General features: G+C 41.9%; 1 long non-coding RNA gene across 3 annotated transcripts; it reads right to left on the bottom strand.

Annotated features, from left to right (window-relative positions):
- Positions 1-492: 492 nt before the first annotated feature.
- On the bottom strand, positions 493-26,908 carry LOC116438362. 3 transcript variants are annotated; one of them, XR_004237697.1, is made up of 5 exons: positions 24,350-26,908; positions 8,696-19,700; positions 3,049-3,209; positions 2,596-2,774; positions 493-1,474 (listed from the first exon to the last, which is right to left on the bottom strand). It is a non-coding gene; the product is annotated as an uncharacterized LOC116438362 (long non-coding RNA). The 3 variants fall into 3 exon arrangements; XR_004237696.1 differs by lacking the exon at positions 3,049-3,209 and having other exon boundaries at positions 8,696-11,766; positions 12,267-19,700; XR_004237695.1 differs by lacking the exon at positions 3,049-3,209.

The raw sequence follows: 26,908 nt of genomic DNA, 5'->3' as shown, positions 1-26,908 counted from the left end.
GAAGTGGTGCTAGCAATGGTAAATTTAATGCCTGCTTTATGGGACTAAAGTAGCAGCCAAACATCATGAATAAAGATAAGTTCTGCCGTTATCAGAAAGCCTGTGAAAGCATACTGTCACCACGGCAACACTGGGGCATTTATAGGAACTGTTAGAGCTTAACAACCAGTGACGTTGCTCCTAAAAAAAAAAAATACATACATACATATATATATATATATATGTAAATATATATATGTAATTGACTGGACATATATTAAGCATCAGTGGGACCATTCAAACCTCATGAAGTTCCAAAAGGCCAAGTGCTGGGTCCTGCACATGGGTTGGGGCAATCCCAGGCACAAATAATGGGCTGGGTGGAGAAGGGATGGAAAGCAGCCCTGAGGAGAAGGGCTTGAGGGTGCTGGTGGATGAGAGGCTGGACATAGAGCTGCTGCAGCACTATTTATCCCACAGTAAAAGCCAGAATTCATACAAAACAGAAAGAGGTGTGATAGGACTCACTGTGTTTCACCATTTTATTAGAAGTGAAGGATGCATTTTCTACTTTAAACTAGCACAAGGTCACTTCAACATGGAAAACACTTCACACATCCTGCTTTAGCACTGATAATAAGTCTTCTTTGTCTCTGGTGCCTTGAAAAAGACCTTTCGCTCCTTCATGCTTCTTCTGGACCACGAAGATGGCAATACAGACATTTAAGGGCATGATGGGGATTGTCCACTGGTGTGCCAAGAGAGGAAAATAGAGAAATTGCTGTCGTGTCAGCTGCTTTTAGAGTGAGGCTGACAAAAGAAGAGGAGCCATGGCAGCTTCACATATTAATGCTGCAGAAATTTCACCAAATCTATCTATTAAAAGGGTAAAGAACTCTGCAGCAGAACTCCAGAAGTACTGAAAATAGGATGTGCAAGGTGGGAAACCAGTATCTTTATTTTCATGCAGACGACATCAGTGTGAATAGAACATTTGCCATAAGCACAGACATATGACTAAGCGTATTTAAATAAACCAGGATGGAAAAAAAAAATTAGAGTCTGTGTAGAAGAAAATTCAGGTCACTGCCACAATCCCAGGCTTGCTGTAGATCAAAGGTTTTCATCTTCCATACAGTTGGTGGGGGTCTGTGAGCTGCTTCTCTGTGGTCATGGACATGTGCAAGTTTGTTGATTTTTGAGCCAAATTTAATATAAGTTCCTACCAAACAGTCTCCAGATCAGAAAAGAAGTTACAATTCCTTTCGACTCCTTGAACTTGTTGAACAACTCATGTGGGTGGGTGTAAAACCTCTGTAGGGCTCTGAACCTGCAAAATCCTTGTGGACGCATCCCAACAGGCTCACAGGCCAGGTAGCCACACATCAGGTGCCTCCAGGCCTTCTTCAGGGGGTGTGTGTGGTAAAAGATTATGAATTTATGCTTCATGGACCACTTTTTCAAAATTAAGCATTACACATTTGCTCAGAGTTCACTGCAGATAGAACAAAAAAAAAAAATACAAATAAGACAAGTTTTTTATTCATATTTCCTTTCAATCACACAAAATCCTCTTTTTGGAAATGTTAACTTAAAGTCCATTTAGCCCTACAAACCCCATCTCTGGTTTCTGAAGAAGAAGTTTGCCCTGAGAGCACAATGCCGTAAATCTCCCAAACAAGTGAGAAGCAGAGGAGGACAGCACCATAAATCCACCAAACAAGGAGATAAAGCAGAACAAGCAGTCGATAAGGCCAAGCAAGGATTTGGGTTGAACTTTTGTGCTAACCTGTAGTCATTGGCACAGCAAAGTTCACACCCATCAGCTGTAAATGCTCCTTACTCACATAACCCCCTTCTCCACAGAGCATGTAAAATTAGTGGTATTTAAATGAAATTGATAAAATGTTTAGCCAATGAATGTAGTTTAATACTGTTTCCTGCAGGGGAGACATTGATCTGTCGCTGTTTGAAGGGTGTAAAAATGGGTAGCTGTCATGCAGGGAGGGTGCTGGCTCTGTGGATTTACCCCAGCACCCATCTCTGCTCCGACAGGGAGTAAACAAATATCTCCTCTTCATCTATCTATCTATCTATCTATCTATCTTTCTTTCTTTCTTTCTTTCTTTCTTGTACTCTGGGTACAGCCCATAATTGGGACAACACTGACTGCAGTAGATAAGCAGCATCAGGGCTGTTCTCACACACACCCCCCAAACAACAGAATCCCATCTCAGCTCCCTGCTGTCAGTCCAGCACTTTCATTTAAAGGTCATGGCTGAGATATAAAACTCTTGAAATCCTCACTGGAGTAAAACAGCTTTGCTCCCTGGTGTCTTCCAATAAAGAGTTTTAGCCTGTCCTTATTTGGCCTTAACTCTTCACAGTAACCCTTTCACTTAAACTCCTTGTACTGACACTGAAGAAACTAACATAAACGTGGTATTTTTAAAAAAAATTACATTAAAAAAATGGCACATATTCCCTCTAATTCTGCAGCATGTATAGTCCATTTGCTTTAATTAAGTCAAGAAATATTCATTCCAAAAAGCATTTTTAAAGGTTGAACAGGATTTTCTACAGAAACTGACAGAATAAAAAAAAGGCCATACCTACCAGAGTGATGCAGAGCTGCAGAGCACAGCTGCATTAGCACACAGACCCTCCCTTTGCAATCTCATTAATATTTCAGCCTTTCCAGAGCAAATACATATCCTTGTGAGGCATAGCGATGTGCCAGAGACTCCTTTGAGGGCTGGAATAACTATCTTTTCATTCAAAGTCTGGTCTGGTATCTCAAGAGGAGAAAAGAGAAAGTGAGGTGTCACAAGACTGAATTACCATCATGTTTTCTGAAAGCTTCTGCTAGACTTTGGGAGTGTGATGGAAAAATTCTCTGCTGCAGTGGGGGAACTGGTGTGAATTTCTTATCTTTGCTACAGTCAATTTAGCAATATCCACAGATACGCTGACTTGAAGTGACTGCCCAGTAGTGTTAAATCACCCTTAATAGACTGCCTTATCCCAGTGGTTTACAAAAATATCTCCTTAGGATGCTTCCAAACATACCAGAGATGCTGGCCAGCCAAGTTCTCCAAAATAGTCCTCAGTTAGCAGCTTCCAAACTCCACACAGGAATCAAATTGCCTCACTTGAACATTGTTCCACATTCCCTTGATCAGAGTCATCACCTCCCACTTCGGGGCGCAATTATGAGGAAATGTCTTTCTCTTTTAAAAGAAAATAAAATTTATGGAGCCTTCAAATAAACAGAACCTGACACAGGAGAGAAATCCCAGGCGAGTGGGAGAAATGCTGTTACTGCTCCTTCATAGATATTGTCAACACATGGCTTTAGGCGGCATTTAGTGCAGCAATAGGAGCATGTCTTATACACCACGCTGTCACTACCTTTGGGAAATTACCTGAAAGCTTCAGTTTGCTACGATCTGCCTGCTGATAGATGTGCAGCTAGTGCCAGTGCCTCACGGCTTCTGGAGAAGGTGGCTGTGTTCTTGTCCCCTCCTGCCCAGGTTACCTTCTGCCAAAGGTTATGACTCCTGCAGCGAGCTGTGCTCGTATTTCAGTGGTGACAAGTCACAGCCCAGCTCCTTTATGTGAGCTCATCAGGGAGCTGTGTTCGGGGCTCTGGTTGCCCTGTTGTGAACTGTGATAGACAGACTTCAGAACCACCCCTCCTTCCACCGCCTCTGCTACAAATGCCAGCAACCTTTACCCTATGGACAGGACATGCAGCAAAGCGAAATAAATAACTCCAAGTGCCACAGCTAGAGCCAGAGCCTTGGCTTGGATGAGTCAGCACATCCCCAGCTGCACCAGCTACAGCGCTAGCTTTGTTTCTCTGCTTGCAGACTGCCAGCCAAAGCACAAAGGAAAACCTCCCAACTGCTTGTCGTTATTAGAGCAGAAGTGAAACAGCCACATCCAAAGCTTTGCCGGAAAAGAGGCATGTACCTTCCCTCCCCACTCCATGATGTTTAAGAAGGCTGGTAGCACTGGGAACTTTTTCAAGACTCATCTCTGTGCAGGAGTGTAGTCTTTTCCCTCCTGGCAGGACACCAGATGCTGTTACCACTGTAATATTCCAATGCTGCTCAACAGTGCTTGCAGATATCCACTTGGACTACAAGTAGATCCACTAAATTTTAAGCAATCTTTAAAACCGTTCTTTCCCTGATCAGTCCTGCAGACAGGTTTTTGTTTACATTGACTTCCAGGAATGGGCCTTCCTTGTACAAATGCATTCAAAGACATTTATAAATAAAGGCGTGCGGCGGTTATTTGTGGATTCTTAGCACCAATGTTTCAGTCATATAAACCAAATAAAAAGACTGAGGGAATGCTGGAAACACAGGGTTTGAAACACATGCAAGATTGAAATTCATTTGCATATGCTGCTGCAGGAACAAAGCAAAAATCTATCTTAGCAGAAATCAGTTTGGGCAGAAAAATACAAAGATAGGCCAAAATAATTGTATATCATATTTGCCTCAAAGGTTACAGCACCTTTCTGATACTAAGTACTGGTTAATGCTAAGAAAGAGCATCTTATTGAATATGTGGGAAAACAGGGAGGATTTTTTTTTTTTTTTCCTCTGGAAGTCTTCTAGATCTTTCAGTCTTACCTTACAGAACGGGAAACTTCCTTACTTGTATTTGGAGTGTGGGATATAGAGTAAGAAGAGCCCTGGAGAGCTTGAAAAGCTAAATTATACCTTTCTCTCCAGACTCTTGTTAGTGTAAAAAAGGCTGTGCAAGAGATGATGTAGAGATCACTGTACTGTTTATTGTTAGCTTTTTATAAGAGATCACATACAGTACATATTGTTCCAGTGTATTCTGGAGAAAAGTTCTGCTAATGCAAACTTTTACGCTTTTCACAGTGAGGAGATTCATTAATCTGCTTTCAAGAACTTAATTTGGTTTTGTATTTAATTAAAATAATTTTGTGCATATTTGTACGTTGCAACTCCTGCAATATTTGGAAAAATATGAAACAGAAACAAAGTAAGGAGAAATCCTGGGATATTTCTTTATCAGGGTGCTAAATAAACTCCGTAATTCTGGTCTTTAAGCAAGAACATTGCTGCAGGATGGATGAACTACAGCTGATCCTACTCTAAGCTGGTGGGGAGAGGCTTGAAAGCAAACGTAGCTGTGGTTTTATACACAATGACCAAAAATGTTTGGATGTGGGATGGACCAGGATCTGCTGCAGGCTGACAAAATTCATGTGTCCCCCACGACGGAAGGCAGCATCCACTGCAGCATTTATGAAGGAGAGGCATAAGTAACTTGTGTTTGAAATGAGAAAGGAGTTTGGAAGGCAGCCTGAAGCAAGTTAAGTAGCAGTTTAGTTCAAGGTCAAACGTTTCCTCTTCTTGCTTAAAACCAGAGTCAGGCTTACAGACACAGTTAGCAAGAAAATATTTTTTGTATCACCAGATCTGCCGCATCAAGAGAATTGCCAGAATTTGGGATTCAACTTGGCTGTTTCTAGACAGCAGAGCATATGCTGTGCTACTGCCTGCCTGGCATGCCTGCTCCCTAAAATGTCTGTCTGGGTGTTTGCTCACTTCTGCTTTCTCCTCCCTTGCACACTGGATCTTCCCTCCAGTGGGAAGGAGGCGCTGCTGGATGCCACAGACAATCTAGGCCTGGTCATTGGACCACTGAATTCACCTGAAAAGTGTTCCCAGGAAAAGGAATGCCTCAAAACTGGTTGAAGAACAGCGCTGTGTCAACTGAACGTCGTGTTAGTAGTAGGAGGAAGGAAAAGAAATAGAACACGAAGCAGCATAAAGCATGGACAGGTGAAAGGTCCCCAGGATTACAACCACTCTGTCTGGACTGGGGTCAGTAAAGATTTATTAGCCTCAGTAACAGCAATAACTCAGCTACCAACTGATTAAAAATGCAAAGGACTGGATAATAGAGCTAAAACTTTAGGAGTAACCAGTTTCATGAAGCTGCCTCTTTTTTTTATTTTTTTCTGAGGGGGCGGTCACCTGGTGAAGGAAATACAGAATTCTGGTATAAATAACATTGTTATTAAAAGAGAAGGAAGATATAAACTGAGGCAGTGTACCACTGCAGCCAGAGGTGGTGGTGCCCCATTCTGAAAGACCTCTGGCATTCGGGCTACAGGAAGCTTTTCAGCACACACATTATGTCACAGCCTTTAATGTCATTTAAGCATTATACACACATCATACGCAGTTAAAAGTCTTTCCTAAAACTGCAATCACACAAGACAGTAACTCTGCTTGCTTTCACAGATCAAACTGTTTCAGAAAAAGGTTTTCCTGTCATTTTTTTCTAGGCATTATCTGAATGCATTTAACAACCATGGGAGAAAACTGCAGCACATGGAAAATCTCTGAGTGCCAGGAAAGATCAGTTTTTGATAGCTGGTTTTAAATGGCAAAACTTAGAACAGACAAAGGATGCTGTACACAATATTTTTCCAGTTTTGAAGAAGCTTGATTTTGAAAATATAAGCGTAGTTAATAACTCAGTGATAAGCACGTGCAGTCCGTTATTTTCCTTTTGGGATCAGACTAAACACCTGAGGGGGATAATACCTATTCATACTTGTGTATCACTCCACCCATGTTGCTGCAACCCGCCACACATACTCTAAGATACAGAAGCTCTGGAGCTGACCTTCAGCTGACATAAAGTGCCCCAATATAATCAGAGGTACACACAGGTTAGCAATGGTGAGGTACTGGTAACTCAAGAAACTGTTGAAGGCATCCAGGCTGAACTGTGGCACACACAGTGTATGTGTGCATGAATTCAAAGCAAATATTTTAACTAGAAACATTAACAATGGAGCAACCATACAGAGTGGCAGCACCCATTTATTGCTATTTCTTTACAGGGCATTCACTGCACAATGTTCTGTGTAAATTATGTGCAACAAATAGAAAAGACTGTGAAACAAGCAAGTTCAAAGGAGGAATGTGACCAGCAGAAAACCATTTGAGGCACAGGGGCCTGCAGTCCTGCTGACTAGACTCATGGACTCATATCCTGCTACTGCAGGTGGTTACGTAGTTCTGCTGGATTAACAACCACTTACACTTCTGACCTTTCAAAATTTAGTGGATAAAAATTACAATTAAGCAATAAACACATCCAAGAGGATATTATTCTCTCTCTTTTGAGTCAACACCCAGGGACTTCTTTTGCCCTTCTCGTTCACCTGAGATGGACTGGCCGGATCTGTGCGGTCCGTGACTACACCGGGTGCTCCACAACACAACCCTGATATGCAGGTATCCTACATTAGTGGAGCAATCCGTTTTCCATTGTGAAATATCTCATGGAATCTAGCAAGCACACAGCTGTGCCAAGACCATGTGCAGGATTTTCCTATACCACCCATACTAGTTTCACTGATTACTCACTTCCTTAGCTACAAAAACACATGGCAAGTTTCTTCATGCTCAAACATCTGTACACAAACTATTTGGGCAAAGATGTTTCCATTCACTCACACCTCAGTTGCTGTGACTGACAGTTTAAACCTACCTTAACCAAACAAAACTTGATTACAAAAAACACCAGGCCAACAAATTAAATTTATATAATGTACCCTGTACTGTAATTTGCTGCACAATCTAAATGGATACACCAGCACTGCCCTTTTCACCTATGCTTCATCCTTTTTTTCTTGAAAATTCGATATCAGGCTGACATTGCCCTCCTCCTGTAGGCACACATTCCCATTCTTCAAACAGCTTTTAAAGACAGATCTCTGTGTGCAAAAAGAAACTTTTGGTGCACCATTCAGCTGTTGGCGTTGTTAAAGGAGGTTGATGGGTTTGATTTCAACAATAAAACAGTGCTAGAAATGGATCTGTTCTTTTTTTCTGTAGACCCTCCCCAATACCATTTTACTTAATGCACCGTGGAATGTTTAAAATACAGACTCCCCTTTAAATGTGCACACATAATATTTTGAATTCATTTACATAAGCCATGTGAGGATGATTTATACATAAAAAGAGTCAAAGTTATCCTAAATGCTTGAATTACTCACTGCATTTGCTAAAGAGGTTGCCAGCTTTATGAGATACCTCCTGTGAGGATCTGGACATGAGAGTCTGTGAAAATTCAATGTATTTGCACCAATGAGGAGTCTGTGCAATAGTTTGAAATGTGCACCCCACCGGCTGCTTTTCTTCCTCTTTGTACACTCTTCTTTCCAAAACAGGGTGTGCAGATACACAGACGTCAGTACTGCAACCCTTCTCCACAGCAAATACCTTAAATATGTACTAGTAATAAACAAAAATGCTAAAGCTTTTGAAGGCAAGATGGCTGGCAGCCAGATGAATCAGCAAGTTGTTACCTTACCAGCCATAAATCCACACCAAAACAATACCTGTAGCTCTAAACGTCAAGAAATGGATTTTATACTACCCTTTTTGGTATCAGTGAAAGAAAAACTGTAATACACTTTCCATAAGATAAACAAGGAATACACAATAATATAATCAGTACACATTAATTTAATTGTTGCTACTTTTAAGCCTGCTGTCAGTATTTTCCTTGCTACATAGGACATAATAGACAGTTACAGCTGCTTTATTAAATAAATGAATTAAATAAATTTAAATTAAATTAATTGAATAAATTTATTAAATAAATGAAGAAAATTAGACAACTTGTGTGAAACAGATACCTTCATCTAGTTGAGAGGGAACTTGAACCATTTCCCACAGCAGTTAAGAGGTAGTTAGCTTCCATTCTTCTGCACTTATATTTCTAAACATAAATGATCAGGGACTGTCAAAGGAATGGTGAATACGCAAGTTAAAAAGCTGTGGTTTTAAGGCTTAGAATTTTACACAAAAAAGCCCCACAAATTCAATTGAAAACCCTATTCGTGTGTAAGAAGCAATCAGCTCACAATGCTGTCGTTTTCTTAAAGTGAGGCTATAGTTTCAGCCCTGCCTCAGCAGCTCTGCAGTGGATCCTGCCTGGCTGAGTACAGCAGCCACTCTGAAGAGGGTCTGAAATCTTCTTCAGCACAATATTAACATTCAAAAGATGTACAAAAAAAAAACACCAACAAAAAAAAATAGGATGAAAAAACCCGCAGGGTATTCTCATATTGTCTCAAAATCAGACCAAAAATCTGCTTCTCGCTTCTACTCTATTGCTTGTTGCCAGTAATCTGTCTGTTTAACTGCAATTAACATGGCTTGTGTGAGTCATTCTGAATACTGATAACAATTTATGGTCTTCAGACAAATTCCCCATTCCCTTACACACCTTAAGATACAGTGGATGATATGGATGCCAGTGGCGTACTTTAGAAAATAATCTGACCATGCAATGGGAGAGGTATAGTCAGTGAAATTTGCTGCTTAACTTCTGAACTTCTCTCTAGGTATTTTTGCCCTGGGAATTTTACTTGTTTCCGTGTCCTAAAGTTGCTCTTGATCTAGCTGCTTTTTATTTTGAGGGGAAATATATAACTAAAGCAAAAATCTCCCTGTTTTCCTTTCCCATGAGAAAAATGAAGTCAGTTTTAGAATGTCAGTCAGATAGGCTGATTACAAAATGTAAGGGTTTTTTTTTTGCTGAGAGTTTCTACCTAAAAGCAGACAAATAGATATATTCTCATGCAGAGACCCCCAAACCATTTGAGGCTGGTCATTTTTTTTTGTCCTCTTACAGTGAAGTTCAGTTTTCAGATACTCCATATTTTCATGGGCCAAAGAAAGAATATGGGATATTATTCTTCTCTCATACTTCTTTCAGACCTCTCTTACAAACAATAGATTTGAACCTCACCAGCAGTATCTCCCTTTTTCTGCCCCATGAGGATATTCCCATGGAGGCATCTTTTATTTTTAAACATTAACTCTGTCAGCTGCATTGTGGTTGTCAGGGTCAACCTTGAGGAGCGTGGGACTGTGGTTTTGTGCACGTAATAGGACAAAATATGCATGCAGAGATGATGCAGAGCTGCCACCCCCATCACCACAGTGCAGAGATGGTCATTCTGTGGACACCCATGTGCACCCTCTGGGTGGTCTGGCTGGAGATCATTCACTGTCTGGCTTCTCATGCTTTACACTAACGTAAACAAGGAAGAAAGCACCTCCTCCTGCTGTCACATAAAAACCTCCATGCAGGGCTCCCTCAGAACCCTGTCTTTTGCAGGTAACCAGAGCTATCCAGGGACCTGGGCCTGGCACACTCTTTGAGTGAACGTGACCATTATTTCAGCTGCCAGCATGTCTCTTTGGAGAGCACTTACACGAGAACACACCTCAGAAAAAACACAAGGCTGTCTGCCATATGAATCTATTAATCTCACATGGTGGCATGCCTCTGCCTCTGCAGGAAAATGCTTCAGGAGGGATTTTTCAGCTCCTTGTTCTCGCTCCTCAGGATCTGCTTCTCTAGATGAGCTTCAAAAAGGGTGTCCCAGGGCCCCTTTGCTACAGGAAGCAACTTATGGAAGGATAATTCACAAGGTTTAGAAACCCCTTCTTGTCTGGAAGATTCATGACAAGACTTGACAAGAGATGCTGTGCTGCATTCCCAGAAGATTTCTGGCACAGAGGTTTCATAATATTGGACAGAAGCTTTATATTTTCCTTCAGGTACTCTCAAATCACACAGGGTGTTACAGACTCAGTAACAAATTTCTGCAGTGCTGCTGCTCTGCGATCCAGGCAAGCTGGTGTTCTTCCTGGGAGTACCTTTTTGTCAGGAAGAAACTTGCCATCACATACTTCCCTTTAAACAACCCTCATTGTGAAAAAATTGTCATCCACTCAGCTCTAAGAGACTCAGCAAGTCTGCAAAAAAAAGAAGGAATTATTAATTTCTTAGAGAAAAAACTATCATAACAATGAGAATCTCTAAATCCATAAATTCTATAAATGAAGGAACTCCCAAGGAAGGGGAGATTTGCTCCTATCACTTTATATGATTTTTATATTAAATAACTATTGGATTGAACAAAAACAAACAAGATAAATAATCCCAGGAGCCATCTTGTGAGCATGTAAAAGCTGGATGCTGCTGCCACAGCATGAGCTGGACCTCAGAGGAGACAGTGGACCTGCTAGGACCTCGTCCCAGTAAGGTTAAAGCAGGAGCCAGGAAATAAGAAGGAAAAACCCTGAGGTGCCTCCGACCAAGCTGGTCAGAGAGGGGAGTCAGGAAAACAGTCCAGTAAGTTCCAGGAGTTATTAAACAGGCAGGGTTTGGGATTTCAGAGTTAGGGTCATATAGTCCCCTTAATGTTGCTTAGGGCATCTAAAGTTTTCTGGGTGTGGCTTTTGCATTTCACAGATGCTGCAGGGTCAGTTCCAGTAGGGTTTGCAGTGAGTGCATCACATCCTGGCTTCCACCCCCAGAGATGGCAAACTCCAATGTTCTTATTTGATTTGAAAATAGTGTACTTCACAGATGCCTTTGAACGAAAAGAATGTAAAACTCCTCAATAAATACCATAAAACATTGGTATTTCAGGTCATTTCCTACAGCACTGGTTATGGGGTGAATTTGTATCTCCAGGTATTTAACAGAAAAGTTCCTTTAGTGCCCTTCAAAGAAAGCTTTTTCTTGAGCCAATGTCATTGAAATATTTTCCATAGCCTTGACTTGCTTTGCTATAAAGCTGTCTTAGCCTTTTTGAAAATGGAGTCTTGAAGATAATTATATTTAATATTTAGAAGTTCTTCAGTTCCAAACTTCACATCCATTTCAAATAGTGCATATAAAGGCAGCCTTTCAGGAAAGGAAAAAAAAAGAAACAACCAATTTTGATCAAAAGCTGTAACAGCAATACTGAGGCACTCACTGCGACTCAAGAGATGCTCCTGCCAGCTTGTTAGTGTGCTGCTATTTTTGTCTGCCCACAGAATCTGCTACTTACATTTGGGTGCTGCAGGTGGGAGCCCTGAATTTCTGCTGCCCACAAGCAGAACATGCAGCATTCTGCCTTACTTGCAGGTCCTCTGCCACCCCACTCACTCAAGCGGGCAAAGGACCATGCAAACCTGTCTTTTCCTGCTGAGGGTCCTCTCACTGATGTTTTTACTGAGCTCCCCCCGCACTCAGAGCCCATGCCAAGGCTGGATTTTCTGTGTCAGGCTGGTAGAGATAATGCGAGGCACAGAGCCGATTTGCCAGCATTCCCATCCCAGCACAGCTTTCCTCTTCTGCCCTGGGAAAAGAGGGGTGGGATGGCTGCTTTTAGGCCAGAGGTCACTGTTTCAGTTGCTTACCACGCTGCATCTTTCTCTTTCCTTGCAGATGGCTTCAATTCCCTCCAGCATCTGGAGGCATCCTTCCCCTGGGACGTGTGTTGGGCTAGAAGCATGAGCAGGTTCTGGTAGGTGCTGCGTACGTCCTGGCCACAGGCATCTCCCAGGGAACACGGATATTCCCATCCCTTCTCTTCCTCCCAGGCCACGCAGTACCACTGGCACTCGCCTCACCTCCACAACAGAACACATTTTGAAAAATAAAACCACTTTCCAGGTTCTGTGTGGCCTCTGAGTCAACTGCACTGTGTTTTCAGGGTAACCACTGCTTTTCCTGTTTTGGGAATGTTTCTTTTGGCAGGTGTGTGAAGGTACATGAATATCTCCCTTAGCATAAACCATTCAAGATGTAATTTAGACATTATCTGAGGGTAGTAAGCAAGCAATAGGACTCCTAACTTCTCATTTGTAGAGCTATCTGGATAACATACTGGGGAGGTTCAAATGTTCAGAAATCTGAACGAAAAGTCACATCATAAACATGATTAACTTTGGAGGCTGTAGCTTCCCTTCTCTTCTGTCCTAACAAAAGTGGTTATCTCACTTTTGCATCCACTGCTGTAACTTTGCCTCAGCCTGTGCACAAAGCAGAGAGCCTGGAATCCTGGCTTGGCCAGAGACAGACACGAGAGATTTTGTTTTGCACTCAGTGTAAATATAATTCATAATCTGATGGTCAACGCTGACGTGCGTTTATATGATCCCAACCTAAGAAGACTGCTAAAAACTGGCTAAGAACAAGGTGAAAACAGCAAATGTTGGGGTAGGGAGGGCTGTTGTGTCTGTCTGCAGAACGAAGAGAGAAAAAGGTAACTTGTGGGGTGACAACATCTTCTCTGGAGGGATCTAAACGATCAGTATGATACAAGCAGATTTAAATCATCTTAACCCAGAAGTGGCATTGGATGCAGAAGTAGTGTTTGCAAATTATCTTGCACCAATACTGACTTATTTTTCCTTCATTTGTATTCTTTAGTGTGCGCTGCGGTGATACCAAAACCATCCCTAACATCATTTATATAACTCATCATCGAAGCCAAGATTTCAAATTTACTTTCTCCATGTTTTTCTCTGTTTCCCAATTTTGTCTTAATGCAGCCTAGATGTGAAACCTAGCATAACATGCCAGCAATTCTGCTGCCAAAAATTTAAAGGTTTGTAAAAGATTCTACTTCTCCTCCTTTAGCTGGTTTATGTAGGCAGCTGGGTAAAATTTGGGGGGCCTATGCAACTAAGAGATTACTAGGTATCTGGTGGCTGCCAGCTCCAGAAAAACACTGATTTAAACTTACACTTTGCATGGATGCAGCAGAATAAGAGTGTACAGATAGATCTATCTTTAATCATAGGCTTAATGGTAATTAAACAAGCAAGGTACAATTTCATTGCTACAATGCTAAAGACTGAAGTAGGATGCCTTCCAAAAGGCATTATATGGGAATTGTGATTTGGTGTGAGGCATAATGTCAGCCAAGACATATTTTATGTCCAACTCTCATTAAAATAATCCCAGAATAACATCACTGAGCAGATTTTAGCAAGAAATTATAACCACTACCTAACCCATATTAGTTAGGTTGCCTTAAAAGTCATCTCAGAATAACATTAAGGCCTTTGGAATAATGAGGATAAAGAGACATGTGAAAGCTTAATGAGCAGGCTGCTGGCTTTCCTGCAGTTTGACTTTGCCCTGATTTTCAGTGCCTTTGCAGAGCTGAGAGCCTCTGCTGAGAAGGGAGACAGGATTGTCTCAGCAGAAAGGTTGGCTGTTGCAGCACTACAATCGCTGACCGTTGGAGCCATTTGTAATGATGAGTGTGTTTTTCCCTTTCAAGAATCCTGCTTCCCTTACAAAAGAGTGCCCCTTCTCACAATGATGTCATCCTCTGAGAGTGTGTCATGAAAGGAAGAGGTAGCTCTCTTAAATAAACCAGCCAAAACTTCTGTACAATGTGCTGCAGAATCCCAGACGAGGAAGCGGGTAACGCCCAAGTGATTCTTATCCACTGTTTTGGTTAAATTAGGGCCTTAAAGGAATGAAAGTCATCCTGCTGGCTAGCCCAGAAATGCCAAAGGTGGCAGTGCTTTCTCAGTGAAATGCATGGAAACTCCATGATGAATGTTTTACACACCCAGCAATGCAGCAGCTCACACTGACACAGCCAAACTGGGACTTTCCCCCCCCAGTTAGCTGTTGTCACTGATCAAATGTCATACACTGCATTTGGAGCAAGAAATAACTGAATATAATACGAGGTAGTTTAGGAAAATGGTCATAAAAACAGTTATTCAGTGTAAAGAATATTACCTGAAGAAAGGCTGCAAGCATTTTAAGTGTGAGCATAAAGATTTCACGTGACAAAAGATCAGTTATGCAATTCTCTTTTCCAAATAGAATAGTACCCAGCATATCTTAATGTTACCACTTAATCTCCTGTCTCATGGCATTTATAATTCTCCAAAAGTAAAATTAGTGTCGTTAATTAAAGCTGAAAGCATGTGAGCCCCCATAAGGAAACACACACAGACAGAGATATTTACCACTGCAGTTAATTTACATTCACAATAAACTCACATTTTCCATGACTGGGGCAACTGACTTAATTCTATTTTAAAATGTAATGGGTTTTCTCTGAAAGGCCCACAACACATTAATTAAAATTAATCTGAAGGTTTCTGTACTAAAGGGAGCAAACTCTTGAACTGTGACAAACAAGGGAAAAGTACGGTACATCGAAAAAGGTATTTCCAAAGCAGCAAATCTTCACTGTGTACATTTTGATATGAGGAGTCTCGAGTCTTACTTCACTTTGACATTTTTCCATGTCAAAATGTATTTTATTTACTAATAGAAATACACTAAAAATGCATAACTATTAACTTGAATCATATTATTACTGCTAATAGGTCAATAAAGCCCATCTACATTCCTATTAGGAAAAGCAGTTGGTTATACAGCCCTCACGTTGTTCAGGCTGGTATTTCAAAAATCAGCAATGATCTCAAATTATACTATTTTTTCTGCCTTTCTCCTTTGCTTTGAAGCCTTAATGAAAACCCACCAAACCAATAAACAGAACCTAAGCTACTGTAGAATGCTTTTGGACAGGCAGCAGTGAGATGTTCCACTCCCTTTCCACTCCCTCTTCCAATGTCCTTCAGGTTGTCCATATCTTGGTACTACCACTACAGCCACCAAGGAACTGAGGACCTTTTCTCCCAGAAAAATCTGCAGCTAGCCATTTATCTTCCCTCTTTGTGCTTTGAGAGTGGCTTTTCGCAGTCCAACAAAGTCAATGTGTGACAAAAAGGGGTAAACTCACCCCCACTCCAACCTTCCAGCCCCAAAGGCTTCCACCACTCCCTTTGCATCAGACACAGCTGCTGTGCAACTGCAGCATAAATCAGGAGTGAAAAATCCACCTGAGGAATCAAAAATGAAGCAAAACAAAGACGTTATCATCAGAGCAGTTAGCACCTCGAGAGATGGGAACAGAGGGGGGAAACTGAAGACAGAGGAGGAGCAGCTGATTATTAAATTGGTTTAGGCTGCAGACTGAAAGTGCATCCTAAGCCTTGGTGCAGAGCTGGGGAGGAAAATGACTGTGCAGTCACCTCTTCTTAGAAACAAAGAGGTTAGAACAGAGGGGAGGACCCATGGGTGTGACAGAGCTGTGGGTCCCAGACCTGCAGCAGGATGGGAGCAGACCCAGGGTAAAAGGGAGCAGACGGACGCGGTGATTTCAGCAGTCACAGTCAGGCTGTGAGCATGGAGAGAGGGGAAAAACGGCTGTGGGTGGGGATAGGGAGAAGCTGCAGGAGAGAAGGTTGAAGGCAGAGAAGGTTTGAGAGACAGAGAATTGCAAAAACATGGTTTCGTTTAAGTGGACATGAGAGCAAGAAAAGAAAGGAAGGGGCAGAAATCTTCTGCATATCAAAACACCTGGGAAGAAGCCACAAGAAAACACCAGCTCAGAGGTTATGTGCATACTTGAAGATGCATATTAAGGTATTCAGATTGTAATAATGTCATAAACCCAACAAATATCTGGTAAAGGAGCAGAATTATTATGGCAAACTGCAAGAGTCTCAGCCATCCATACCCACACTTCTCTAGACTATTTGTACACCCCCTGACACCACCAGCAGTTGCCTTTCTCATCTTCTCACTGTGAGACCATAAGACAAAACAAGGGGAAAACTCCAGAGCCAGAGTTTTGGGGGGTTGTTTATCTATCACCTACTTGCAGGTTGGAAAGTGGGATTGTGGTGTTTTTAAATTTAATGTGATAAAGCTAAAGATTTAAATGGTTACTTTAACCACTTAAGGAAAAGGAAAGGAATATCTAAAGCTCTTCCTCATGTTCTCTATCCTTCTTAAATTATTTTAATAAGAAATGGTAACCATTTCATTTTGAAATAAGACATGCATTTTTTCTGGTGAGAACAATCAAACACTGGAACAAGCTCCCAGCAGACATGGTGGACTCTCCATCTCTGGAGGTTTTCCAGATGAGATTGCACAAGGTGCTGGATAATCTCCTTGATGCTGCTTTCCCACAAAAGGATCTCCCAATCTGAGCTATCCTGTGATTCTATCACTCATTCGATACATCTGATCTGTCAAAATTTAAAAAGAGGGAAAAAAGAGAGGAACAATAAGCCTTGTTCTGGGAGATCTTGTTAAACATTATAAAGATGAAAATATGTTTTCAATACTCGTAAATTATCCTGATTAATCTCAACCACTGGTTTTCAAAACCTGCTTCCAGTATCTTGATGTTCAGCCTTGTTGAAGACAGGCACAGGGTGATTTCTAACTGCAAGTTGCAGCACTGAACACTGAAAATACTACCAATGAGAGTGTCATTGCTCTCACGAGCACAAGCATTTATCAATAAATCTTTCTGATGGCGTTAGATCTTTGCAGCCCTTAAGGCCTTCCACATTATGAAACCACATTTCACACAAATTGCATGTAAAACTAAAATATAAAATTGTATTTTTATTATAAAATAATTTTGAAATTGAACAGAGAAGATGGCTTATCAGAATTGGAGACTCCTCATTTTGTTTCTCAGGCTTTTCAGTGGTATGAGAGATCTTTTCCCTGTTGCCTACCTAGGTAACTCTGCTCTGGTCTGGTGGGAGCTAATACTGGTTCATTAATTCAACTCCTTTATTGCCAGCCAACTGTGAGACAAAAGAGATATTGTTCAAAATCCTCATTTGACTTCAAATAGAGACCTCAGGTTCTTTATGTAAAATAAAATGTTCACTGGGATATATTCTGCAGAGCAATACACAGCAAGCCAATACTGCTGTTAGTGCTGGTCAGAGAGTTTACTTAACAAATCCAGTTCATCTTTTTCCTACTGACAGACATTATTTTAAATACTTCCTTTTGAAGGGGTGAGCAATAAAAACCCGCAGCCTAACAGTGCCTGGTGGTGTGTCACAGCCTCTTGTCCTGGGCTCTCAGCACGTGAAGGGGCAGCGCTTCCCCTCTCCTCAGTCTACCTGCTCTGCTTTCAGCCCTCCAAGGGTTTGGCAATTACTCATTCAAAACAACACACCTATTAACCTTGCTACCCACTTTCTCTCCATGCCCAGACATTCTGAAAATCTGGATGCAGAGCCCTCTCAGTCTCACCCTGCTGTCCCACTTCTCCTGCTGCCTCAGAAGCCCCGCCTGGCACAGGTCCTGTCAGAAGCTGTCACCTTCTGCAGGCTTTTGCCACTTGCAATTGCACCTGCTGTCAGCAGAGAAATCTCAGCATCCTCTTACCTGTGCATCTAGCAGACCTGGGCCAAAGAGCTGCACTTGAGTTACTTTCTTCAAGTTAATAGAGAGCAGCCAACCTATAAACAATTGATCAGTCCTGTGCTCGTCAGCGCTGCATCCACACCTGTGAGGCACTGAGACTGCCTGGAATGCAAAGGTGTTGGTCTTTAGCAAGGCAATGCCCTTACACCACAAGACACAGCCTTACTTTGACACTTCTGCAATAATATTAGGAAGAGCTGCAAAATCAGCTATTTCCCCCTATGCTTCTTGCCTAAGTGTCGTCCGTTTCAGAGAATTCTAAATGCTCACATGAATATTTCACCTTAAATTTAGTGTCTTCAGGGTCCACCTGATTCTTTGTGACAATTGAGGGGGCATATTATCACACTGTCTTTGATTTTTTCCAGTTCCAGTTCAGAAGACCCTGCTGTGCTGGTAGACTTGAGCTATGTCATTTTTCTGTACAACATCTTATGAAAATGTTAAGCATAGATAGCTTCTTCACCAAGAAAGGACACTCTCTTTTGACAGATATTTATAATAAGCTCTTAATTGTGTAAAAAATTCTCTGGGTTTACTTTCATTTCAGAAAAATGTGGTCCTCTGCAGAGGATTTCGATCCTGCACATACTGCATTTTCCAATGAAAGGCATTTCTCTGGAAATTCTTGAAAAAGTTTCACATTAAATGACTAAAAATACCAAAAATGACGTCTTCTTTAAAATATAAAAATAGGGATGAAAATCATGTCCCATTCACAGCCTATTCCTGTCATTGCAAACAAAACTTGAAATCAATGTTTTTTTCAGTGCATTACTTGAAGCCAACATGAGATTTTCCCAGGGCAAAACCAATTACAGCAGAATTACTCTGGTAGATGTTTGTCTGACATCCAACAAAGAATGTTTCTCCTTCTCGTCCTCCTTCATTTTGTGAGCTGGTTGTGTGCATTTAGGTCCCACTTGCCCTTAAATCCTGCCTTTTGATGGCCAGAATCTTCATTTTTCTCTAAGTGGAAGCTGAAGTTCTCACGTGGTCACAAGCCAGTAGGAACTGGGTTTTAAGTAAAACATCAAACACCCATAATTGAATTTCTGGAGCTGGCAGCATCGCCTTAACTCGCTGAGAGAGAAAAGCAGGCGAGTTTTTGAGTAGCTGGAGGCTCTCAAGTGGCGCTCTGACTCACACAGAGGGAAAACACACAGCATTGTTTTGAGAGCTTCTCTGTGCACATTATTCTAATTTGGCAGTCCTGGGGCCCAACTGGTTTTCAGAAGAGCAGTGTCATAAATCACTGTCATTTCTGTCCTCAGCCACCAAGAAAAACAGTCCCCACCAGTTGTGGGACTGCCTTACACCCCTTCTTCTGACACAGGTTTGTTTGGAAATGCTTTGAACTCCACATCAAATGCCCCTCATAGTACAAATAAACTTCACAGAAATGTTTGAACAAGAACTGTGTACAACTTACCACAAATCACAAAATCTGTGACTAGCTGATTGACTTTAAGGTGGAGTTGTAACGCTGTGATGAAAAAGGCTGTGGTTTTTTCCCTCTAAAATATCCACCAGACATCTGTGGATAGGTTCTCTGTCTTCCCAGTGTCCTTATGAACAACAGTAAAAATTATAAAAGAAAAAAATTACAATTTTGAAAATGTATCATCCTTAAAGAAAATGCCTTAGGACCTTGAGAATTAGGGCAAAAAAAAACCAGTAAGGACTGGGCAGCATGGGACAAAGAGGTTGCAGAGGATGCAGATCCTGCAGGACATATGTCAGCCTTCATCAGGTACCTGATAAAACTGATTTTCCACCCCAGCATATTGAATAAGCTAAAATACTATCAGAGGCTCACATGTGATCACAAATACAGCTGGAAACAGCAGCAAACAAGATATGGGCTTGAAGATGTGATGGAGAGCATGATGGAACTCAACTGCATCCAGGTCTCGGGTTGTCAGAGCAAGGAAGAAGAGGAGCTGCTGGAGCACTTCCAGAGGAGGACACAAAGGTGCTCTGAGGGCTGGAGCCAGGCTGGAAGTGATGGGGGTGTTCACCTGGAGAGGAGAAGGCTCCAGGGAGACCTCAGAGCCCCTTCCAGGGCCTAGAGGGGCTCCAGGAGAGCTGGAGAGGGACTTTTTGTAAGAGGATGTAGTAACAGCTCACGAGGGAATGGCTTCCCACTGCCAGAGGGCAGGGTTAGAGGAGATATGGGAAGGAATTGTTCCCTGTGAGGATGGTGATGCCCTGGCACAGGGTGCCCAGAGAAACTGCGGCTGTCACTGCATCCCTGGCAGTGTCCAAGGCCAGGTTGGACACTGGAGCTTCGAGCAACCCGGGATAGTGGAAGGTGCCCCTGCCCATGGCAGGAGGTGGCACTGGATGGGCTTTAAGGTCCCTCCTAACCCAAACCATTCCATGATCCTTTAACTCTATGATTCTATGATTTTGACAAAACAGAGATTAGGACTCAAGAAAAGAGGAACTGAGCAGGCAAAGGCTTAAGAGAAACCACAACACAAAATGGCCTCTTGACACAAAAGGACTTTAAAGCCCCGGTGCTACAGAAGAATATGCCAAGCATAAGTCTGTTGTGGAGAACTGACAAAGGCGATTACCTCCAAGGGAAGGAATCTTCTCCCTGGAGGAAAAAGAGCAGAAGTAGCACAACAGAATGAGATATAGTTGGTGGTAAGCTTTATCTTCTCAATGGACAGACTCTACCAGAGTCCTTCAGTCTCTTAAACTTATCTGAAAGATGTGGAAGAAGAACCCAGAAAAAAATCTAAAGTGATTTTCTCTTTTCAGCTTATGCCCTTACTAAAGACAAGTGGAAGTACAGTGGCCTTTTGCCGTCACAGTGTTTGGTAAAGAATAAATCTGGACATTAGCCCTAGGAATGACTTGAGCATGCTGCTACTTTTTTCTCCAGTCCATATAAAGAAGAGAAACAGTGAAGACACAAAAGTCTGAAATACACTTTACAAAGTAAAATAGGAGAGGTAGAGCACAAAGATATTTGTGAAGAGAGAACAACTTTTCTCATACGAAGTGAGCAAACTTGAGGACACGAGTAACTGAAACTTGATTTAATTTTACAATAAAGACCCCTGCCACGCACACAGGGTCAAATGAAAAACTTCTGTTTCAAGCTGAGAATTGTCTAAAAAGTGAATGGAAAGACCGGAAAGTATGCATCTGACCATGAGATGAGTACAAGTACTCCAGATAATGACTTGGAACACTTAAATTAGATTAATTAGATGTCCCTTCACATGGCTATCCATCTCTAGACACCACAGAGGAAATTCTAAGTCTCTTAAGCCCTGGTTGGTCATGGGTAGGCCCAGCAACAAAAGATAGTTCAGATATTTATGTGAATAACAAAATTAACCAATTAAATCCTTACTCATTTCCGTGGGGAAAAAGATGTTAAGCAAGCAACCAGAAAAAGCTGTGCACTGCTAAGTCTTGTCAGATGCTACACTGACTTTTCATTACTTGCTACTTCCTCAGAATGTCCATGCAACCCTGGGAAAACATAAGGATGACTGGGTGTAAACATGGCTCTACACGGCTCTAACTTAATAAGGAAGCGCAAGCACAACTTTAGCATTAGAGGAGAACCATCCTCTCTAGTTCCCATAGTCTATCCTAGGTGCCTCTGGTTAATAAACTACTTAGTCTGATTTTCTCAGCTTTTACGTACAAAATTGGTTGAAATTCACATTGTTTTATAGTAATGTGTTAACAGTAAGACAACATAAAATTTAGGATGCAGGATAGTAGATTTTTCTAATTTTATAACTGCTTACATCAGTCAATGAAGGAGAGATCAAAAATTTGCACTGTGAACATGCTGGATTGATGGGCATAGGGTGCTCTCTCTGGGGAAATTCATCACTGGCATTTTTCCTGTAAGGATGGTGGTAGAAACAGGGTTTCCTCACTCTGAGGCCAGGCAGCCTCTCAGCATTCACTGAAGTGGACATGAGGTACACGTTTCCTTGCCGGCTGTGCTGGGCCCCAGGTGTTTCCTCTTGTTTCAATGGCTGCATTGTGGCTGTTTGTGAACCATAACTTGTATTTCCACAGCAGTGACAGGATGGGAGTAAATGGCACAGAGAGTGTCTGAAATGCTCTTTTTTTTTTTGGTTTTGTTTTGTTTTGTGTTGTTTCCCAAGGGTTCCGGCCCACTCTGGAGGAAGTGGTGGTTTTGTATCCACTCCTGAACGGGAAGAGGCATGGGGTTAATAGGAACAGAAAGAAACCTGATATTTGCTTTTTCATTAGCAGAGGAGTAACTAGCCAAGGCTGATGGCTGAGCTCTGAATAAACATCACCACCTATATCCAATCAAGTGAAATATTCAGGCCAAATGCACACTATTATATAAATGTCTTTGCAAAGAGCCACAACATTGAGATACTGAACAGGCTTGCCTGTTCCTATGCATGTTAAAAAAAAAAAACCAAAACAAAACTGAAAGTTGGTATTTTCCATCTAGCTGAAAATCCAAGAAAAGGAGTTCTCTACTGTATAAGAGCAAGAGTTCTGCAAATTAATTAATTTACAAAAGAAGAAGAACTATCAATACAGCAAGGCTGACACCGACATCGTTTGGAGTCACAGTTGGAAGAGAGAGAATTCATACCAATACTGATAAACTTCCACCAGGCTAGTGGAAGTCATGGGCATGAATTTTATCTGCCACAGCTTTTATTGAAGGCCTTTCATCAAAAAAACATTATTTCCAGCAGTTTCTCCACAAGCCTGAAACAATTGGCTAAATACTGCTGGAATTAACTATGCTTCCCTAATTTCTATATGCATTTAAGCTATTTAAGGATCTCCAAGGAGTGGTTTAAAAGTGAAACACAGAGGACTGTTAAAAACAGCTGGTTTTAATTAATTTCTTCAACTTAAAAATACCTGTCTTCCACTGTTGAGCCAGTGAGTTTTCCTTTCTTTGGAACTACATGCTAAAAAATCCACCCAAGATTAAAAAATCCAAGAAGAAAAAATAAAAAAGAAGCAAAGACATTTCTGACGCCTTGAAAAGAAAGGAATGTTTCAATTAAAGAAATATCTTCAGAAACAGAGGGAAGGATAAGAGATTGAGAGACTTCCTGCAGATGGGAAGGTGCCATCACCTCTGGGTAATGATTATTTTGTTATTATTATTTTTTATTAGTTTTATTTATTATATTATTATTATTATTTTATTAGTTTTTTAGTTTGTTTCGCTATAAAGCAAAACTGACTAAGAAGGCAATTTCACTTATGATGGCTCCATAGCCAGATTATCTGCCCAAATACTTTCTGTATTTTCATGTCTATTTTGTCCAAAACTTAACTTTTTGAACATTTCCTATTAATTTCAGAGAAACATTCAATAATATTTTATTATATTCCCATCAAACTGCAAGAGTACTTTTTATAAAGAGTCGACCAAGCCACAGGAAACAGACACCTGTGTTACCTCTGAGGTATTGTCTCAAGGGCAACTCTTCCAGTGGGAAACAATTTTTGGAACACACCAAAACCTTCTAGACAGAAATTACTGCACTGCTAATGTTGAGCTAAATGAACTTTTTCATTACCATTACTGAGCTGTTCTGTTCAGATTCATGACTGACCAGGAGAGCTCAGGTTTTTAAACCATGCCTAGCTTTTAGGTGTCACATTAGGTAGGCAGATTATCTCCCTACTGCTGGCTAATGAAAGTCATTTTTTCCTCGCAGGGCTGAACTCTGTAGTCCCCTGACATCCAGTGCCATCATGTGGAGACACGAATTGTTACTCTCTGGATGCCTGAGAGGAGGTTTTTCTAGGGACAAAGCACTCCATTCACTTAAAATCTTGTATTTGCAATAATGAAACCAATTATTTCGGGGCAAAATCACATTAATAAGTTTCTTGGCAGTTAAAATTTCCTTGGCTGTTAAGCACCTCCTTAAAAAGCCTCAGATCTGTACTGCTAGCTGCCAAGACTTCTTCCTGTGTTAAAATAAAAGAACCTTTTCTAAAACACAGAACTTCTTTTGCTCTAATCTTCTAAAATGGTGTGAAAGCATCACCCACTGGAGTTTATTCGGTAATAAAATTTTCAGTGTCTTTCCTCAAGGACAAAGCTACAGATTTGTTCCTCAAGAAGAAAAAAAAAATCAGGTTTATGTTTCATTCATATACAAATATACACACACAAACATTCATATGCACACATACACAAACACACATAAAAATGTTTAACCTTGAGACAGAATCTGGGGGAGATGATGGTCTTCTTGTGGTCACCAGCACCTTGACCTTCCTGAGACAGGAGCTCCACCCTGGAAGGTTCCAGACTGAATGGTGCCCTGGAGGCAAATCCATGCGAAGAAGCAGAAAAAAAAGAATAAAACAGTTTGTGCTCACTTCCAAATTGTCCCAAGTTCTACGTCTGGACAGAAAATACAGGTGACAGCAAGTGTCCTGTTAGCAAATGTCAGGTGCTGCAATGCACTGACTCCTTTTGCCCCATGTGCTTCCTGCCGGAGAACAAACACACTTGGCTTTGGCACAGCAAGTTTTCTAGGGAGGTCAAAATGACCTTCAAACAAGCAGGGTGTCAGTGGTCTTTAAAGCAGGTCCACGAGGCTTATCAGAATCCACTCATTAACTTTATTTAAAATGATACCCTGTGGTCTGTCTCACTGCTATGGCCTGAACATCCAGTTTGGAGATATAAACAAAACAAAGCAAGTGGTCATGTTTCACCAAGAGTTAAGAGCCCAGGAAGTAACCACAATTTGCCATGTGACTTTGGCAGGAGCTCTATTAATTAAACAGGCAATGAGTTACGATCACATCTGCATGTTGGGAGAAATGAAATCTGAAATGAAATTCTGAAATGCTCCCTCAAATGCATACAACTGTTGCAGTGGGGATTACTGTAACACGCATATACCAAACCAGGAGTCCCGCGGAAAGGAAATATACATGGACAGACAGATTCTTGCTAGATGTTTCAGAGATGTTTATTTCTCCAGCCGCATGGCCGGGGCTCTGCCCAGGAACTGTTCCAGTCACGGGACCAAGGGTCCTTCTGCCCGCGCAGGGAACACAAACCAACCAATGGGAACGAGGCTGAGCAGGGGCAGGGAAGCCCCGTGTCTGTGCCCTCAGGGCCCCTCTCCCAGGGCTACACGGCGGGGGAGGGACCCCAGCATACAACCGCTATGCAAAACGTGCACAGAAACAAGCAGAGAAGCAGTAATTCTACATTTGTTTTACTCTGTCTCAGATATGGAAGCCCTGACAACATTTCTCATGTCTGAAGCAAACAGGTTATCACCCCATATAGCAAAGTCCTAATCAAACCACTGTGACACTGTTAAGGACTTGCTGATGGCAAAACAGTGGGGGTTTTTTGTGCTAATCTGGATTAGCAGAAAAAAACCACAGCAAAGCCAGCTCTACTTCACTTTTGCAGAAGCTTTTCTTCTTCTTGAAGCCCAAGGCACAATGAATGGTTGTTGTTACATCTTAGAACTCTGCTTTAATACAATCCCTTCTACACGGCTCTCTTGGTTTAGGAGGAAAAAAAGGCAAAGCATTCAAATAAGGAGGCTGATTTGCCTTCTTTATACATACACTTTTTTTCATACCATAGAAAGGCTATAACAAAAATTAATATTTATAAATATGATCATATACATATATGTGTGTGATCAAGATAATAGAAACAGCCAGGCTTCTCAATGAGAGCACAGTTTCTGCCCTGTTTTGCCCAAGCTTTTGTATCCACTTCTTTTGGCGGGCCAGATTAAACCAGGGCAGTAATTACGAAGTCCTCAGGATTGTGCCCATGGTGAATAAACCAGGAAGATTCTTTGTTAAAGAAGCATCAGTAAACTAGTCTTAGGCAGCACTTAAATTAGTAAACAAGCAGAAGTGAGGAAGAGGCCTGCAGTGTATTTAACCCATAGCACACTCTGTGCTCTGCCTTATGATGCAGAGGGGCCAAGGCCTAAGCCAGAAATTAATCTGGCTACTGCTGTAGCAGACAACAAAAATATTTTTACAAATACCTCAGCATCCAAAGGAGTGATAAGGAGACTCTTGAATAGATTCAGGGGGAAACACAGTGACACAGAAGCAGGAAGAGGCTGAGGTGGGGTACCCACCCTCATGAAATGGAATAAAGGACGAAACCCCCATAATCCAAGGAGAAGGGGTCAGTAATGTGCTGTGTGACTTGGGTTTAACTTGTGACACCCACAAGTCTGTGGGGCCAGATGGGATCCACCCCAGGATACTGAAGGAGCTGGTGGAAGGCCTCACTGAGCCACTTCCATCCCTTCACCAGCAGTCCTGGCAAACCACAAAGGTCCCAGGCGACTGGAAGTTGGCAAATGTGACACACCTCCACAATGCCCAAAAGAAGGATCTGGGAAAGCCCAGGACAGTGGGGTGAGGTTCAACAGTGTGAAGTGCTGGGTCCTGCCCTTGGGTCCCTTCAGTCCCCTGCAACTCCAGGCTGGGGAAAAGTGGCTGGAAAGCTGGAAAAGACCCTGAGGGTGCTGGTGATGGCAGCTGGACATGAGCCCGGGGTGCCCAGGTGGCCAAGAAGGCCAATGGCCCCTGGGCTGTCCCAGCTGTGGTGTGGCAGCAGGAGCAGGGCAGTGACTGTCCCTGTGCTGGGCCCTGCTGAGGCCACACCTCGAGTGCTGTGCCCACTTCTGGGCCCCTCACAGCAAGAAATTGAGGGTCTGGAGTGAGTCCAGAGAAGGGAATGGAGCTGGGGAAGGGTCTGGAGCACCAGGAGAGG

This window comes from Corvus moneduloides, chromosome Z (assembly GCF_009650955.1).
Source record: "Corvus moneduloides isolate bCorMon1 chromosome Z, bCorMon1.pri, whole genome shotgun sequence".
Lineage (NCBI taxonomy): Eukaryota > Metazoa > Chordata > Aves > Passeriformes > Corvidae > Corvus > Corvus moneduloides.
Note: the sequence above shows the minus strand (reverse complement) of the source record. Positions and strands in the feature narration are given on the sequence as shown.